We start from the raw sequence: 14,810 nt of genomic DNA, 5'->3' as shown, positions 1-14,810 counted from the left end.
ATTATAGAATCTGGAGATTCGCAGTCTCAAATTGCAAATTTGACCCCAGGAGCAACTCAACCAGATGGCTTGACTTCTAGCTCTCCTACTACTATTGGTCCACCTAAAGTTGTACAATCTGTGGGTTTACCCCCAGAGCCACCAAACAAAGTCAAAGAATCAGTAGGAATAGTTCCAACATCATCACATCAATCCATACATTCTCAAAAGGTAACTCCAGTAACACTAAGGTCCCCCATTGGAATGATCATAGCACCACAATCACAGGTTGTAGAAACTCAGGATTTGACCTCAAGGCCAATATCTCAAGTCAAGGAACCTCTTGAGTTGACTCCTGGTTCATGGATTCAAGTGCTAGACCCTGTGGGGATGACTCCACAACCATATCACGAAGGTACAGAAACTATGGCATTAACCCCAGGGCCTCCTTGTCAAGTCATGGAATCTTCAAGGTTGACTCCATTGCATCAAACCTTTGAATCTTCAGGGGTGAGCTCAAGGCAAAACCATCAAATTATAGAAAATATGGGATTGGCCTCTGATACATGGCCACAAATAAAGAAGTCTGTAGAGTTGAACCCATCACATCATCAAATAATGAAACCTTTAGGGACAGTCCCAAGGTTGCTGGATAAAAGCACAGTATCTAAGGGAGTAAGCCAAAAGCCACTGCATCAAGTCACAGAATCTGCAGCAATGACTACTACATCATTACTTCCAAATGTAGAGTATTTGGGAGAGCAGCCAATGCCACAACTTAAGGTTGTGAATTCTATGAAGTTATCCTCAGGATTGCAAAATGTAAAATCTGAGAAATTGACCTTGGGACCAAGATTGCAAAACATAAAATCTATAGATAGAACCACAGGTTTAATCCCACAAATGATAAAATATGGAGAGCTGATACCAGCTGTGAATTCTATAGAATTGGTCCCAGAACTTCAACAGCAGACTGTAAAATCTGATGAGGTGGCCCTCATTCCACAGATGAAAAGTGGGCATTCTGTGAAGATAGCCCCAGGGTCTCAGCTTCAAGGTGTGCAATTTATTCATTTAACCCTAGGAACACAACAACAAAGCGGAAAATCCACTGAGTTAGCCCCAGCACCACAGCTGCAAAATGGGAAATTGAAAGATTTGACCTCCAGTTCACAGTTGCAAGGTCTGGAATATGTTCATTTGGCCCTACCACCAGAGTTTCCAGATATAAAAGGTGTGGAGGTGACCCTAAGACAATTACAGGAAGACAGGAAATCTATGGATTTGGCCCCCAAACCATGGTTACAAGATAAAAGATCTGAGGAGAAAGCCCCAGTACTACTGCTTAAAGATGTGAAAATTCCTCAAATGGTAGAATGTAGAAGGTTGATTCCTGAAACACAGGTAGAAGATATGAAAGATAAGGAGCCAATCTCAGGGGCATACATTCAAGCAGTAAAATCTGTAGAGTTAAACCTCACGCCAAATCATCAAGCCACAGAACCTGAAGGATTGACCCCATGGCATCAAGCTTTAGAATCTCTATGTATGATCGCCCAACCAAGATATCCAGGAACAGAAGCAGAGTTGACCTCTAACAATCGTTACTACAGGAAAGAATCTGCAGAGTTGAAACAGTCATCTTCAGGAAATACTCCAGGACCACTGAGTCAAACTTCAGAATTTATGCAGATGAACTCAATGTCATTACAAGGTACTGGTGAGACAATGCTCCAAGGTGTAAAAGCCACATGGACTCCAGTGTCTCAACACATAATACAAGAATCTCTAGAGTTGGTACCAGGATCAGAGATGCAAGGTATGAACCCACAAATATTGAGCCCAGAGTCCCAAAGTATAAAATCTGTTCATTTGAATCTAGGACCATATTCAGAACTTACAAACTATAAGGAGTTGCTCTCAGATCCACCATTTCAAAGTGTGAAATATGTGCCATTGACCCCAGAACCACAGCCCAAAAGTACAAAACCTGAGGAATTGACTCTAGATCTCTTAATGCATGGTAATAAATTTGTGGATTTAACTGTCCCACTGGAAGAATCTAGGAGGTTAATTCCTGACACACACTTATATCCAGAATCAAGGAAACTGACCACAGAACCACATTTGCAAACAATGAAATCTGTGGGTCTAACTTCTAGACCATGGCATCAAGACAGAGTATCTACAGAGGTAGCGTCTGAGATCTGGTCACAGGAGGAGGAATCTGTGAAGTTAATCCCACAGCAAGTCATGGAAACTGCTGAGATGATGCCCAGGCTATATTTAAAAAAACGTTCAGAGATGGCTCCAGGGCCAGGTTATCAAGACACAGAAGCCATGAGGCTGACTTCTGAGCCATTAACACAAAAACCAACGGGTCAAGTTATAGACTCTGCAGGAATGACTCTAAAACCACATCTTCACGTTACTGAGCCTTCAGAGATACCCCTAAGGTCAGAAAACACAGAAACTATGGGGTTGGCATTTTTTCAAGTTGAAAACACCCAAGAAACAATACCATATTCTGAAAAAGGATCTCTGGAATTTACTTTAGGACCAGCGATGCAATATGAGAAATCAGAGCCACAACTACAAAATTTGAAATCTGTGAAGTTAACGTCTGAGTCATCCCCATTAGTGGTAGGACCCAAACAGTTTATCACAGGACCAAAACCACATGTTATGGAGTTGACACCAGGGCCACAGCTCCAGGGAGTAAAGTCTATGCAGTTGGATCCAGAGCCACAATTACAAGATATGAAATATGTTAATTTAATTGAAAAGCCAGCTACTACTATAGTGGTAGAATCTGAGAAGCTGGTACAAGAACCAGTACTACAAAGTATAGTATCAGAGGAATTGACTAAGGGGGCCCAGCCTCAAGGTGTGAAATTGACCCTAGGGCCACATTTACAAAGTGTCAGATTTTCAGACTTATCTCAAGAGCCACTTCTTCAAGGAGAAAAACCTATAGATTTAATTTCAGGGTTTCCACATCATGGTGTGAAATGTAATGAACTGACCCCTGGTTACCCAGTGCAAGAAATCAAATTGTCAGATTTTACCCCAGGGCCAAAGCAGCAAAGTGTTGTACCCATAAAATTAATTCAAGAACCACAAACTCAGGGTGTAAAATTAGTGGAACAAAACTCAGGGCCATGCCTTGTAAGTGTCAAATTTTCTGATTTGACTTCAGAACCAAGGCATCAAGGTTTCAAACATTTGCAATGTATACCAGGAACACAGCTTCAAGATATGAAGTCTACAGTATTTGTAACACAATCATCTTTGCAGTCAAGCCAAAGGCCCTTGGGTGAAAATACAAAATCTCTTCTGTCTACTGAGGGATCGCAGTTTCCTAGCATAAAATCTATGAAATTAACCTCAGAACTACAATTGCAAGGTGTGAAATCTCAGGAACTAAACCTAGGGCCAAGACACCAAGATGTCAAATTTTCTGAATTGATTTCAGGGCCAAAGCTTCAAGGTGTCAAATTTTGGGAGCAAACCCCAGGATCTAAGTTTCATGGTGTAAATTCTGTGGCAAAGACTCCAGAGTTAGGGCTTCAAGATTCCAAATTAGCAAAGGTGTCACCAGGGCTGCAGGGTGTAAAACAGGTGGGGCTTAACCCAGGGCCATGGCTACAAGGTGTCAAATTTTGTGATCTGACATCAGGAACTCAACCTCAAGGTGTGAAATCTTCAGAGTTAAACTCAGGGCCAGAACTACAGTGTGTGAATTTTTGTGAGTTGACCCCAAAGCCAAAGATACAAGGAGTAAGATCTATGAGGTTCACCCCAGGACCTGGAAAGCAATTGGTCACGCCTGAGATGTTAGTACCAGAGACACTATTTCAAGGTGTAAAACATATAGTGATAGACCAAATATCAAGATTTGCAGGTGACATTTCTTGTAAATTAGTCTCAGAGCCACATAAACCATATGCAAAACCTATGGAGTTGACTCCTGGGTCACAGTTGCCAAGTGTAAAATATTCTGAGTTAACTAGAAGACCAGAGTTACATGGTATAAAATCTCCTAAATTGATCCTAGGACCACAGTTGCAAGGTATAAAACCTATGGAGCAGACCCCAATCTCAAAGCTTCGAGGTTTAAAATCTAAGGCACTAACCCCAAAACCAAAGCTGGAAGATGGGAAATCTGAGGAGTTAAACCTAGGGCTGCATTTGGGAGGTATGAAATCTATGCAAACACCAAAGCCCCAACTGGGAGATGTCAAATCTATGCTGTTAACCCCTGGGCCACAGATGGGAGGTGTGAAACCAATGGAGCTAACCCCAGGCTCAAAACTTGAAGGTTTAAAATCTGAGTTGTTACTCTCAGAGTCAGAGCCAAAAGATATGAAATCTATGGCCTTAAAATCAGGACAGTGTCTAAAAAATATGGAGTCTATGTTGCTAACCCCAAGTCCACAGCTGGAAGGTGAGAAATCTGTGGAGATAACCTCAGGGCCAGGAATAGAAGATGTCAAATCTGTGAAAGATACCACAAATAACAAGCTTCAAGGTGAGAAATTTGAGTTGACTATGGATGAAAGAATTCAAGAATTCAAAACTGTGGAGTTGGTCTCAAGAATACAATCCCAAGATGTGAAAACTGTGGAATTGAAATTTGGGCCAAAGATGCAAGGTGAGAAATCTGTGCCTTTTGCTCGAGGGTCATTGCTCCAAGGATCTGAACTGCAATGTGTGAAACCTGAGGAATTGACTTTAGAGCCAGAGATGCAAGATAAGGAACTTGTTGAGAGTACCCCATGTCTAAAGCATCAAAGTTTAAAATTTGTAGAGGAAACTCCAGATTCAGAGCTGCAATGTATAAAATCTGGGAAGTTGACCCCAAGGCCAGAGAAGCAGGAAGTAAAATCTGTGAATGTGACCAGAGGACCAAAGTTTCAAGGAGTGAAATCTGTGGATTTAGCCCCAAGGCAACAGTTTCAAGAGATGGCACTTACGAATTTAACTTCTGGGCCTGAACAGGGTGGCAAGATACCTGTAATCTCATCAAAGCAGCAATGTGTAAATTCAGAGCAACTGAAGAGGGAGTCTAAGTCAGAAGGTGAGATGTCTTTCAAATTAATTCCAGAGCTAAAATTTAAAGGTGGAAAATTAGTAGACCTCAATTTTGACTTACAATTTGAAGGTATGAAATCATTTGAATTGACTCCAGAGTCAAATGTTCAAGGTTTAAAACCTAAAGAGTTCAAACTTGAACCACAGTTGCAAAGCATACAATCTCCTAAGTTGATCCCAGGACCACAGTTGCACCAAGTGAAACCCTCAGAATCAGCTTCAGAACCACAACTCTGTGTAAAACCTGTTGAGTTAAAACAAGAGCAACTGCTTGGAAGTATGAGATGTATTCAGTGGATACCAGGACCTAAGTTCCAAGCTGAGAAATCTGTAGCGTTAAATCTTGGGTCACAGTCTCAAGGTGCTAAATCCACAGGGTTGAAATCTCCAACACAGTTAAGAGATGTGAAGTCATCTGAATTGACTCTTGGGCCAAAAGCTCAAGGTGCAACATATGCAGAGTTCAACCTTGGGCCACAGTTGCAGAATGCGAAAACTCATGAGTTTTCACAGCTGCCAAAAGGGAAGGCTTTGGCATCAACCTCAGAGACACAGCCTCAAGATATAAAAACTATTGAGTTCAAACAAGAGCCACGGCTTGAAAATATGAGATGTGTTCAGTGGATACCAGGATCTGAATTCCAAACGATGAAGTCTGTAGAGCTAAATCTTGGATTACAGTCTCAAGGTGTCAAGTCTGTAGAGTTGAAACCTTTAATACAGTTAAGAGGTATAAAGTCATCTGTGTTGACTCCAAGGCCAAAGCTCCAAGATATGCCATCTTTGGCATCACTCCAGGAACATCAGCCTCAAGGTTTCAATTTGAAACCTTGTCTACAGGTTAGAAATATGAAATCATGTGACCTGACATCAAGGTCAAAGCTCTGTGGTATAAAATCTATGACATTGAAATCTAGGCTTTCCTTGCATGATAGGAAATCTAATAAATTGACTAAAGGACTAAAGCTTCAAGAAGTAAAACCCTTACAGTCATCACCAGGAGCACAACTTCAAGGCGTGAAGTCTCTAGTGCTTACACAAGAACCACAGCTTGCTGAGGTGAAATCTGGAGCATTAAGCCAAGGGTCACAATTACAAAGTGATAAAACTACAGAGCTGAACTCCCAACTATGCTTGAAAAGTAAGAAGTCATCTGAGTTGACTCTTCAGACAAAGCTTCAAGGTGTGAAATCTGAGAATTTCAACTCTGGGTTACAGTGGCAAGGTCTAAAATCTTCTAAGTTTTCACCTGGGATAAAGTCCCAAGATATGATACTTACTGAGTTAAATCCGAGTTCACAGTTGGAAAGTATAACATTTTCTAAACTGACTGTAGGGACAAAGAATCAAAGCACCAAATCTACGGATTTCAACCATGGGCCATTGTTACAAGGTGTGAATTCTTCTGAAGGGACCTCAAAGAAAAAGCTTCAAAATGTAAAATATAAAGAAAGCAGCCCCAGTCCTCAGGTGCAAGTTGTGAAATCTTCTGACCTGATCCCTGGATCAAAGCTTCAAAATGTGAAATTGGTGTTCAACTCTAAGCCACAATTTCAAGGTCTGAATTGTTCTAAGTTACACTCAAAAACAAAGTTTAAAGATGTGGAATCTGCTAAGTTCAAACCTGGGTCACAGTTGAGTGGTGTGAAATCTTCTGAATTGATACTAGGGACAAAGCTTCAAAAAGTGGAGTCAGTGGATTTAAAGTCAGGCCCACAGTTGCAAGATATGGAATCTTCTAGGTTGATCATGGGTATAAAGCTTCAAGATGCAAAATCTATGAATTCCAGTTCTGGGCCCCACTTGCAGGATATGAAATCTTTTCAAGTAATCCCAAAGGAAAAGCTTCAAGAAGTGAAATCTGTAGAATTGAAACCTACTCCAGAGTTACAAGGTGAAAAATCTTCTGATATGACCCTGGGGAGGAAGTTTCCAGGTGTGAAATCAGGCCCAAAGTTACAAGATATGAAATGTTCTGAGCTGATCATGGGTATAAAGTTTCGAGATATAAAATCTACAGGGTGCAGTTCTAGATCACACTTTCAAGGAATGAAGTCTGAAATGATCCTAGAGTCAAGGCTTCAAAAAGTGAAATCCTTTGAGTTCAGCCATAATCCAAAGCTACAATGTGGGAAATCTGATTTAACTCAGAAGGGGAAGCTTCCAGGTATGAAATCTGTGGAGTACAACCCTAGGCCAAAGAGACAAGATGAGAAATCTGATTTGATGGTAGAGTGGAGGCTTCAAGATTTGAAATCTGCTGAGTTAACATCTGTTCCACAGTTACAAGGTGTGACATCTTCTGAGTTAACACCAGAAACAAAGCTTCAAAGTGGAGAATCTGTGGAATTCATCACCAGGCCTACGTGGCAAGATATGAAATCTCCTGAATTGAATCTAGGTACAAAGGTACAAGATGTGAAGTCTTTGGGGCTCAAATCAGCCCCACAGTTACAAAATAGGGAATTGTCTATGTTGACACCAGGGGCACACTTTCAAGGTATGAAATCTATGGCATTCAACCCTGGAGCAAAGTTGCAAAGTGTAAAATCTCCTGAGTCCATAAAACTTCAAATAGTGAAAACTACAGAGGTCAACCATGACCCAGAATCTCAGGTTGCAAAGCCCTCTGAGTTAGCCTTGGAATCAAAGATTCACAGTGTGATATCTTCTGAGTTCAGTGCTGGGAAGCAGTGGCAAGAAGAGAAATCTTATAAGTTGAAACCAAGGCCAGAACTTCAAAGTGTGAAATTTATGGTATACAATCCTGGACCACATTTGCAACATATAAAATCTTCAGAATTATGCAAAGGGACGAAGCTTCAAGACGTGAAATCTATGGAATTCAATCTTGAGCAACAGTTGCAAAATGTGAAATCTTCTGAGCTGTGCCAGGGAACAAGGCTTCAAGATATGCAGTCTTCCCAGTTCAATCCTGGGCCACAGTTACAAGAGATAAAATCTGAGTTGTGCACAGACATGAAGCTTCCATATGAGCAATTTCCAGAACTCAGGCATAAGCCTAAATTGCAAGGAGGGAAATGCTCTGAATTGAATCCAGAACCAGAGCTTCAGTGTATAAATTTCATGGCATTCAATACTGGGTCACAATTGAAAGGTGTAAAATCTTCTGAGTTGAATCCTGGGACAGAGCCTCAAGGTATAAAATCTAAGTTCTGCCTTGGGCCACAAGGTATGAATTCTTCTGCATTTATCTCAAAACCAGACCTTCAGTGTGCAAATTCTGTTGGATACAACCCTGAGGCACCCTTGCAAGATGTAAACTCTTCTGAATTAACTTCAGTTTTAAAATGTCAAGGTATGAAATCCTCTGAGTTGAATTCAGGGACGGAGATTCCAAGTGAGACATCTGTAGTGTCCAACCCTGGACCACATTTGGAAAATTTGAAAACTGAGCTGATTCCAGAGTCAAAGATTCTAGGTGTAGCACCTATGGGATGCAACCCTGGGCTACAGATGAACTGTGTAAATTCTTCTGAGTTGAATCTAGAGCCAAAATTACAATCTGTAAATTCTATGGGGTACAACGGGCCACCTTTGCAACATGTACCATCTTTTGAGTTGACTTCAGGAACAAAATGTCAAGGCATGGGATCTGAGGTGAATCCAGGGACCAAGAGTCAGAATGAGACATCTGTGGTGTTCAACCCCGAACTGCATTTGCAATGTCTGAAATCTGAATTGATTCCAGGACCAAAGTTTCTAGGTGTAGGACCCATGGGATGCAACCCTGGGCCACAGACGAACTGTGTAAATTCTTCTGAGTTGAATTCAGAGGCAAAATTACAATGTGTAAATTCTATGGAGTATAAACTTGGGCCACCTTTGAAAAGTATACAATCCTCTGGGTTGACTTCAGAGATAAAATGTCAAGGTATGGGATCTTTTGATTTGAATCTGGGGTCAGAATTTCAAGGTATACAATCTGTTATATTCAACCCTGTGCAACATTTACAAAACATGAAATGTGAAATCACTCCAGGGACAAAGTTTCAAGGTATAACATCACGGGAGTTCAACTGTGGCCCAAGGCTGCAAGATGTGAAATTTTCTGATTTGAATTTGGGGTCAGAATTTCAAAGCATAAAGTCTATACAGTTTAATCCAGGGCCACAGATGCAAGGTATGAAACCCTCTGAATTGAACCCTGGGTTAGAATCTCAAGGTACAAAGTTTATTCTATTCAACCCTGGACAGCATTTGCAAGGTATAAAATCTTCTGAGTCAATACAAGGGGCAAAGTTTCCAGAGATCCAGTTTTTGGAGAATCACTGTGGGTCACAGCAACAAGTGGTGCAGTCGGTGTTCACTGTAGGCTCTCCATTAAATAGTATGAAATCTGTGTTATTTTTACCAGAACCACTGCTTGAAGATGTAAAATCTATGAAGATGAGCAAAGAGCCATTCCTTTGTGGTACAAATTCTGTGAAAATTATTTCAGGCTCTGAGCTGCAGGACTTGAAATGTGAGATGTTTGCAGTAGAGCCATGTTTTAAAAACATGAAATCTGTGGATTTAAATCCAGGGCTATATCCTCAAGGTATCCTCAATTCTGAGGAGTTGCCCTCACACTTCAGGCAGCATAGTATGAGATCTGTGGTGTTTTCACCGTGTTTCCAAGATGTGAAATCTTTGAAGTCAAACCCATTGCAACAGCCTCAAAGTGCTAATTCTTTAGGATTGTCATCATGCTTCAGTTCAGCATGTGTTAATTATGAGGTCTTTGCACCAGAGTCATGTTTTCAAGACGTGAAATCTGTAAAGTTGATGCCAGGGTCCCAACAGCAAAGTATGAATTGCCAAAAGTTGACTTCAGGATGGCAAGGTATGAGATCAGTGGTGTTGGCACCAGAGACAATTAAGAAGTTCGTACCAGGACCAATGTTGGCTAGTGTTAAATTTTCAAGTTTGTCTCCAGAATTACAGCAACAAGGTGAGAAATCTTTGGAGTTTACTCCAGAACGAATGTTGCAAAGTATAAAACATGTGAAATTGTCGTCAGCATCTCTGCAACAAGATATAAAACCTGCAGAGTTACCACCAGGGTCACTGCCTCAAAGTACGAAATCCGAGGAGCTAACTCCAAAAAGAAAGTATCCAATCACAGACTCCTCTGAGAAAATCCCTAGGCCAGGGCATCAGTTTGTAGAACATGCAAAGATGATCCCAACACCAATATATCAAGTCCCTAAATCTGTGAATTTGATTTCAATACCAGTTTATCACATCACAGAATCTTCAGCAATCACACAAAGGTTGGCACATCAAGGCAAAGAAACCATAGAAAAATCTGTGCGGTTGACCCCAAAGTCAACAAGTAAAGTCATGGAATCTTCAGGAATGCCTCTAGGGCTAGATCTCCAAGTACCAGAATCTGCTGATATGACTCCAGTGCTAAGAAATCAAAGCTCTAAATCCTTAGAATTAACCCTAAAGAAAAGCTACCAAATCCCGGAAACTCTGGAGTTGTTCTCTCGGTCACAGCCTCAAGTGAAGGATTTGGAGGAGTTACATACAAGGCCACTGCAGCAAGTTGTAGGATCTGAAGAGCCCAAGCATCACACTAAAGAAACTATGGGACTGACCTCCAAAGCAAGGCCAAAAGGGAAGGAATTCCTTGGAATGACCCCAAAGCCAATAAGTAAAACCACTGGGTATACAGAGAGATTTCTAAGGCCCTATCCTAAAGCGCTGGAATCTGTGGAGGTGATCTCTGAGAAAAGACTGCAAAGGGAAGATTCTGAAGCATTAATCACAAAGTCATTACATCATGTCCCCGAATCTTCAGAGATGACACCAGGACTAGGATATCAAGTTCCTGAATCTATGAGTTTAACTTCTAAGCAATGGCTTAAAAGGGAGGAATCTTTAGAGTTGCCCCCAAAGAAAAGAGGTCAAGTTGCAGGACATGTAGAATCTGTAGAGCTCATACCTGAGACATGGCAGCAAGAGGACAGATCAATGGGACTAACATGGTCACAGAATCAAAGGATGAACTATTCAGAGGTAGGTCCAGGACTACAGCATCGAATTACAGAATTTATGAAGATTAGTCCAAAGCCACTAGATCAAGTCACAGAATCTACAAAGACACAGCTTCAAGTTGCTCAATCAATAGGAGTAACCCCAGTAGTTCCCCCAAAAGTTATTGAATATGAGAAAGTGACTCCTGGGCTACCACTTCATGTCATGAAGTCTGTAGCATTAATACCAGGACCAATCTCTCAAATGGTAGACTATCTTGAGTTGACTCCAAAACTGCAAGATGTGAGATCTTTTGAGTTTGCCCCAGGGCTATGGTTGCAAAATGTGAAGTCTAATAAATTAGCCACAGAGCCAACACATCAAAATTTGGAAACAGTGAAGTTGACAGGGTTTCAAATTGTAAAGTCTGTGTTAATTCCAGGGCCGGCACTTCAAATTGTAAAATCTGAGGAATTAGCACCAGGACCAGTTCCTCAGGTTGTAGAACCAATAGGCATAGCCTTAGGATCAGCAATTGAAGAAATGGATTGTTTGGATTTATTCTCAAGGCCACATCTTCAAGAAATGGTAGAACCTGTAGAATTAACTCCAAGCCCAAATAACAAAGTGAAATCTGCAGAATTACTTTCACAGCCAACAATTCCATTTGAGGAACCTACAGTGTTCACTCATGAACAAGGGCTTCAGGCTATTAAGTCAATAGGGATAAAAATAGGGTCTTCTCAAATCAGGGAATCTGAGGATTTTAATCTAGGACAGGTGTATCAGAATAGGGACTCTGAGGATTATACATCAAGAGAGGAGTTACAAATAGGTGATTATTTCTCTAGATTTCTACACAACTCTTCAAACTCGCTTATCTTAAGCTCTGCTGATACATCTAAATTAGGAAGCCTTTGGGATTTTGAAATGCCAGAAGTATCAAGGGCTTTGGATGTAAAAAACCTTGGGACAGATATTTTGGAGCCTGAAGAGTCCTTTATAGACTCTACTATGATACAATCTTCAACCCTTACCTTGTCCCTTCATAATGAACCCTCTGATAAGATAACTAACATTGTAGAAACCCCACATTTTGAGATCCCAGGAGTGGGTGTCATATCTAAGGAAGGGACTAATAAGAAGCAGGTGGAAGAGCTAGAGAACTTACTCCAGGACCTATCCCAACATCCACCACAAAGCTGGAGATCACCATGTAGGATCTTTCAGTCAGGATCAGGAGCTCAAAGAGGCCTTACCTGGTCTGTCCTGGGCAGACAACAGAATGTCTGGGAGATTCACTCCTGGAGACAGCGACTACCTAGAAAATATCTCTCCAATATGCTAACGCTGGGGAATGTTTTGGGAACCGCTATGGAAAGGAAGCTTTATTCTCCAACACCTTCAATGGAAAGAGCTACTGCAGATATCTGTCACTCTATTCAGAATTTATTTGGGGTTCCAGCTGAGCTGATGAGATTTTCTCAGAGTTTGCTAGAGAAGGGTCGAGGTACTATTTCTCAGCCTTCAGTGGTCAAAAACTACATTAAGAGACATACTTCATGTCATGGTAATGAGCAAAGAATAGCCTTAAGGATGTGGACACGTGGCTCCATTGCCTCTATAATACAGCAATACTCTGGAACTAGAATGAGAATAAAGAAAATAAATTCAAAGCTCAATGATAGATCCAAGGAAGTCATTCAGCGCATTCCTGCTTCATGTACAGGGGGCCAGCCTCCTGCCCCAGGAAAATTAGAGTCTTCCCTCAATATGGTTTTCACTAGGAAAGATTCTGCTCCAGAAGTGAGTGAGAACTCACAGAGTAATTCACAGATAAGGATTTTTGAGTCCCAATACTCTCTCAAGCCAAGTTTTCTTCCCCAGGCCAAGACTGACTTCTCAGAACAGTTTCAGCTGCTACAAGATCTGCAGCTAAAAATAGCTGCAAAACTGTTAAGGAGTCAAATACCCCCAAATGTACCTCCACCTCTAGCTTCAGGTCTGGTTTTAAAATACCCTATCTGCCTACAGTGTGGCCGATGTGCAGGATTTAGTTGCTGTCATAAATTACAGGAAACTTTTGGGCCTTACCTTCTCATCTATCCACAGCTCCACCTTGTAAGCACTCCTGAAGGCCGTGGAGAGATTAGGCTGCATCTTGGCTTCAGGTTGCGAACTCGGAAAAGACCCCAAGTTCCAAAGTATCACAGAAGAGACAGATCCATCACACCAAGGAGTCGCATGTCACCATCACTAAGGAAAGTTAATGTCTATACTCGAACTTCCAAGAGTCCTACTTCTACAATAGGTTTCCAGTCTGGATCTTCCCAGGCTCCTGCTTCTCCTGTAAAAGTGCACATCAGGCGAAGGCAGTATGGGAGCCGTGACCTAGTAGGAAAGGCAGAAATTAGAGACCCTGGGCAATATGAATTTACTCAAGTTCACTCTTTACCAGACAGTGACTCTGAAAGCATTCAGGATGAAAAATGGGCTAGAGGAAGAACTCAAAAGTCTCATGATTCAAAATATCCAATGAAAAGAACCAAGGGAGGCAGAACACAAAACACAAAGTTCTACACAAATGGTAGAGCCATAACACAGAGTCCTTCTAGGGAATTACCAGCCCAGTTAAGAAGCAAGGGGAATGAAATCTCTCAGACAGTTACTGCCTCATTAAAAAGACAACCTAAGACATCCTCCCAACCCAAATTCATTCAAATGCTTTTTCAAGGCCTAAAGCAAGCATTCCAGAAGGCACACAGAATTATAGCTTTTATTGGGCAGAATCCTGAGGACAGGCAAAAGCCAGACCATTTGTGGTCAAGCAAAAACCAGCATCCAAAACAAAAAGCCAGAGACTATTACTTATCAAGAAATATAAAAAGTGACGGGATGCCACTTATCAAGCTAAAGCCAACAGACCTAACCACTAAGCAGGAGAGCATATTAAGGGAAGAAACAGAGCAATTCAGATCAGTTCAACAACCAAAATGGGACAGCTCTTTCCAACCCAGACATACACAACTGCCCAAGCGCACAGTTTCCCAAAGAAGTACCACTTTCAAAACGACTTCAAGCAGACAGCCTATGGGGATAGTTCAAAATGACAGTAGCAGCAGAGCTAAGAAAACCGTTGGCAGAAGTGAAATCTCTAGCCAGGAGTCCAAGAACTCCAAATCAGGAATCAGAGTTCAGGACCGAGGGAGAATTCTACATGATTCACTTAAGAAAAACTCACATAGTCACCTTAAAGAGAAACTCACACCCAAGAAACGGAAGCACCAAAGATTCTTAAGGCAAAGAACCCCACGTAATTCCTCTGAAAGGAGCCATGGCAGTCTCTCTGAAAGAGGGCATCAAAGTCCCTCTGAGAGGAGACGTCTCAGTCCTTCTGAGAGGACCCATCTAAGTCTTTCTGGAAGGAGCCCTCAGAGTACCTCTGAGAGGAGCCATGGAAGTCCTTCTGAGAGGAGCCATCGAAGTCCTTCTGAGAGGAGCCATCGAAGTCCTTCTCAGAGAAGCTATCGAAGTCCTTCTCAGAGGAGCCATCGCAGTCTCTCTGGAAGGAGCCCTCAGAGTCCCTCTGAGAGGAGCCATCGAAGTCCTTCTCAGAGGAGCCATCGCAGTCTCTCCAGAAGGAGCCCTCAGAGTCCCCCTGAGAGGAGCCATCGCAGTCTCTCTGGAAGGAGCCCTCAGAGTCCCTCTGAGAGGAGCCATCGAAGCCCTTCTCAGAGGAGCCATCGCAGTCT

The sequence above is a fragment of the Suricata suricatta genome, chromosome 4 (assembly GCF_006229205.1).
Source record: "Suricata suricatta isolate VVHF042 chromosome 4, meerkat_22Aug2017_6uvM2_HiC, whole genome shotgun sequence".
Lineage (NCBI taxonomy): Eukaryota > Metazoa > Chordata > Mammalia > Carnivora > Herpestidae > Suricata > Suricata suricatta.
This window is presented reverse-complemented; position numbering follows the sequence as displayed.